This window comes from Neophocaena asiaeorientalis, unplaced genomic scaffold (assembly GCF_003031525.2).
Source record: "Neophocaena asiaeorientalis asiaeorientalis breed wild unplaced genomic scaffold, Neophocaena_asiaeorientalis_V1.1 scaffold870, whole genome shotgun sequence".
Classification (NCBI taxonomy): Eukaryota; Metazoa; Chordata; class Mammalia; order Artiodactyla; family Phocoenidae; genus Neophocaena; species Neophocaena asiaeorientalis.
In genome coordinates, this window is record NW_020175184.1 from 429,978 (window position 1) to 435,054 (window position 5,077).

A 5,077-nucleotide genomic window follows, 5' to 3' on the forward strand; every position below is an offset into this window, starting at 1 on the left:
GCACGGGCTTAGTTGCTCCGGGCATGTGGGATCTTCCCGGACCAGGGCTCGAACCCGTGTCCCCTGTGTTGGCAGGCGGATTCTTAACCACTGCGCCACCAGGGAAGTCCAAGCATGACTCTTATGCTTTACAGTTGAAGAAATGGAGGTCCAGGGAAACTGACATGTTCAATGACCCATAACCTGCTAGCATCAGAGCAGGTAGTGATATTAATAGCTAACATTTATTGAACATTTATTCTGTGTCAGGCATTGTTCTAACTCATTTAATCCTTATAACAACCCAAACATATTGGCATAAAGAAGTGAAACAACTTAATTAGGGACATACTAGCTTCTATAACACAAAAATCTCAAAATGTCAATGGCTTAACATAGTGCAAATGTTCCTGATTGATAAGACGGAAGGACTGATTATTTGTGTGGCCATTCAGGAACTCTGGATGAGAATGGCTCTACCATCTTCAACATGTGGCCTCCAAGGTTATCCTGGGTGTCAGCATCCAGCCAGGAGCTAGGGGAAGATAGCATGGAGACAGGATGCTTGCTTTAAAGCCACATTAGCAGGAAAGTGGCACAATCACTTCCACTCACATTCTATTGGCAAGTACTATTAGCTCAGCCCTACCTAGATGAAAGTGGAGGTGGGAAAAGGCTCTTAACCACTTAACTATAGTTAGAGACCGAAACATAGGCCCCCTGACTCCCCATGCAGTGCCCTCACTATTGTATCATGTCTGATTGAGAAATACAGAGCAAATGTCTTTGTTTAAATATTTCGCCCTTGATATCTAAGACTAATGATTATTTTCTGAAAACGATGTGCCATAAAGCAACTCCTTGCACACACTGGCTGCTTTTTATGGCAGCTACCCTAGTATATACTAAAAATCCACCTCATTTGAATTGCTGAAGAGATTTGAAATAACTCATCTTTAAACCTCTTAGTTACGGTATTTCAGATGGGACAATGTTAGTATTAAGAAGTGTTGTGTTCATCTTCTGGATACAAGGGACAAAAAGAATAAATAAACATAAATGAGTTTTTCTTCCAAATATGCTGCCACTGACTGGAATTATATTTGCCTAATAACTGTTTCCACAAAAGTGAAATATACTTTATTCAAGAGCAAATATTACAAGCTGGTTAGGGGTTGAAGCCGAAGCCACAGTCAGGAAAGAAGTCTCAGTGGGGATCCTCTATATAGGACCAAGTGAATGATGGTGAATGAGTCATGTGTGAACTCGTGGTTGGAAGAAGGTGCAGCTGGAGGAACAGATGAACATCCAACAAAGAGCTAAGGAGTGCACATTGGCAGCAAGAAAGAGGTCAGGGCCCAGAAATCAGTGGAGTAGGCAGGACCCCAAAAGCAAGAGACGAATAGCCAAGCATGGGTTGAAAGCCGAGGATGAGTAAAAACATATTTTTTCCGTGCTTGCTCTCCTCACAATTCGCACTGCAAGTCCTTAGTTAGAGAAGCTCTACACAGATCCTACAAAAAATAATCTGCTCACAAGTCCCAATAAGATTGGGACTTTTTTTTTTTTTTTTTTTTTTTTTTGAAGGCGGACTCTCAACCACTGCGCCACCAGGGAAGCCATGATTGGGACTTTTTAGTCCATACAATTAATTCCATTGCTACATGGATACACAAAATTGGATCCATAGAATTCCTTCTGGTCATTCCATCTTACCCAAAAGACTCGAAGGAAAATAATCATAGCTCCTTCTTAAAGGGTGTATACTATGGACCTCTTGTACTATTATCGCTAAATCTTTGTAAAAACCTTACAGGGACTTCCCTGGGGGTCCAGAGGTTAAGATTCTGCGCTTCCACTGTAGGGGGCACAGGCTCAACCCCTGGTAGGGGAACTAAGATCCCACAAGCCATGCAGCGCAGCCAAAAAAAAAAAAAGAAAGAAAACTTACAAAGTAAGTATTATTGGCCCAGTTATTTTATAGATGATGAAACCATGACTCAGAGAAGTAATGGAGCTTAGCAGCTAAGTCAGCATTTAAATCATGCTGTTTTTTTAAGGCCATGCTGTTTTGGTTTACTCCTACCGTCTCTTTTATACAGTCAATGAGAGTGGCAGTGAAATGAGTTATGGAAAACATTGGCTTGTGCGCTGCAAGGTCCCCAAGACCACCCCCATGTTTGATGATTCACTAGGAGGGTTCACAGGACTCAGCGTATAGTCAGAAGCGTGGCTATGATTTATTACAGTGAAAGTATACGAAGCACATCAACAAAGGGAAAAGGCACGTGAGGAGAAATCTGAAGGAAACCAGGTACAAGCTCCCAGGAGTCCTCTCCCAGCGGAGTCACTCAGGATGTGCTTAACTCCCTTAGTAAGGAGTTGTGACAACATGCGTAAAATGTTATCCATCAGGGATGCTCCTTAGAGACTCAGTACCCAGGGTTTTTATTGGGGAATGGTCACATAGCATGCTCTGTTTGACATGTACCCGAATTCCAGACTCACAGAAGGAAAGTAGGTGTTCATTTTAAACCATATTGTTTACAAAAAAACATTTTAGGCACAGGGAGTTACTCTTATCAGTCCTGGGAATGGTGGAAACCCTCCCCAAACTGAAGCTCCCAGACACCATCCAAGGGCCAATCTTACACTCAGGCCTTTCAAAGGACAGCGGACAGGACTGCTATGTTAACTCTTTTCTGTGTGGCTTGGAAATCAAAAGACTTGAGATCTAGTCCAAGCTTTGCCACTTACCTACTCTGTGACCTCCATGGGTGAAAATTTCTCTGGATCTTAGTTTCCTTTTCTATAAAATGAGGGTGTTCCGATGTCGAAGGCCCACTTTATACTCTCAAATGTAAGCAAACGTATTAAAGTCATAGTCCTTAAACAGAGGTGTGTCCCAGTGTAAACTATGTGTAGACAGATGCAGAGTAATTTGGATCTGGGTAGAGATAAGAGGTAGAGAGAGAATTCCAAGGGTTCTAAAGCTAGTTTGAGAATTATGTTGGAGAACCTGTTAAAATGCAAAATTCTACGCCCCACACTCAGGAATTCTAATTTTGTAGGTTAGGGTTCAGTTGGTGTCTGGGAATCTATATTTTAACAAGCTCCTCAAGTGATTCTGCTACAAGCGGGGCTGGACCACACTTTGAGAGACCCCGAATTGGGAGGTTGTGTAGTAATCCTGGCTGTTGTGCTGTCAATCTATGCTAGTGTGTTAGTAAAGAAGGGACAGCTAGTAAGATATGTATATGGTTTCATGCTAACTGAATATGAAGGGTACACTGATAGTGCAGGCCAACGGGTTTCAGATTTGTTATTCTTAAAATATATATGTATATATTAGCAGAAGCAGGAAAATGAAAGGAGTTTCTGCTTCGGGAAGAAGGTGAGATACTAGGTATCGGACATATTGCATTAAACGTCGAACCTCCACGTACAAATGTCCACGAGCCACTGGAGATAAAGAATTTGGGTAAAGTTGATAGCTGGAGAAATAGAAGTATAAACTCAGTGGTAGAAAATGAGCTGCAGAGTCTCACTGTGTGAGAATTCCAGAAGGCTGAACCTTGAGGACAGGTGCAGTTAGGGAGGGACAGGAGGAAATCGTTAGGGTCCAAAGTAAATAAGGTTAGTACAATATCAGAGGAGGCTGGAATGGTAGATAGGGATGGCAGAAAAGGGGTTAGAGTAGCTATTGTGGAAACGTGACTTTCTTTTGTGCATCCCATTCCTGCTTAATCTGCCAAAATCTCTGACAAACAAGATATGGCTGAGATTCAGAAATTCAGTCAATCTAAACTGAAGAAGACAAGAGAAATCCACTGCCTTGCACAGAAGTAATTGAACAGGAGAAGCAAGGAGGTGAATCTTAATGACATCTACTCTGCCGATATGTACGGTACAATCCATAGCAATTGCCCCCTTGCTTTTTGTAGACCTTAAACTCTGTAAGATGCAAAGAGATTGGATGATGTTTAAATGGTAGTGCTGGCCTTTTGGTTGTTTTGTTTTGTTTTGTTGCGGTACGCGGGCCTCTCCCCGCTGTGGCCTCTCCCGTTGCGGAGCACAGGCTCCAGACACGCAGGCTCAGCGGCCATGGCTCACGGGCCTAGCCACCCCGTGGCATGTGGGATCTTCCCGGACCGGGGCCCGAACCCATGTCCCCTGCATCGGCAGGTGGACTCTCAACCACTGCGCCACCAGGGAAGCCCAGTGCTGGCCCTTTTGAATCAAGAGAAAAGTGCACACTTGACACTGATTGATGGCGTTGCTTCTCTGTCTGCCTGTCTCACTGCTTTGGGGGCCTGGTGGAAAAAAAAAAGTGACTACTCAGGGCTTCCCTGGTGGTCCAGTGGTTAAGATGCCATGCTTCCAATGCAGGGGGCATGGGTTCGATCCGTGGTTGGAGAACTAAGATCTCACATGCTGCGTGGCATTGCCAAAACAAATAAATAAATAAAATTTAAAAAGTCACTACCCATTGATGAAAAAAGAAAAAAAAAAAAAAGAAAGAAAATTGGGCCATTCTCCTGAAACCTGTTAAATGCAGTTTTCAAAATGTCACTTATTTAGTCTGATGACTTAATTATTCATTTATTCAAAAATATTTACTGAATGCCTAGTTCTTCTTCCAGGATTTTAGCACTGAGAATAAAACGCTGATCAAATCAAACAAAACACTTTTTCAAGTGGAAATTACATTCTAGAGGGAGGAGATTTTGACTAAACAAAATATAAAGCATGAATACAATAGGAGGTTGAAATAAGTGCTATGATGAAGTCAAAGCAGGGTGATCTGTGGGTGGAGTTGGGGGCGCCTTTAGATTGGGTGGTCAGGGAAGGCCTCTCTGAGGAGGTGACAGTGAAGTGGAGAGCTCACTGAAAAGACAGAGCCAGGGATGCCAAGCTGTGGGAAAGGCACCTCAGACAAAAAGAGCTGCTGGTACAAAAGCTTAAGGTGGGCTTCCCCGGTAGTGCAGTGGTTAAGAATCCGCCTGCCAATGCAGGGGACACGGGTTCGAGCCCTGGTCCAGGAAGATGCCACATGCCGCGAAGCAACTAATCCCGTGTGCCACAACTACTGAGCCTG

General features: G+C 43.4%; 1 pseudogene; it reads left to right on the forward strand.

Moving 5' to 3' along the window:
• Positions 1–3,726: 3,726 nt before the first annotated feature.
• LOC112412841 (thymosin beta-4 pseudogene) lies at positions 3,727–3,860 on the forward strand (annotated as a pseudogene).
• Positions 3,861–5,077: the final 1,217 nt, after the last annotated feature.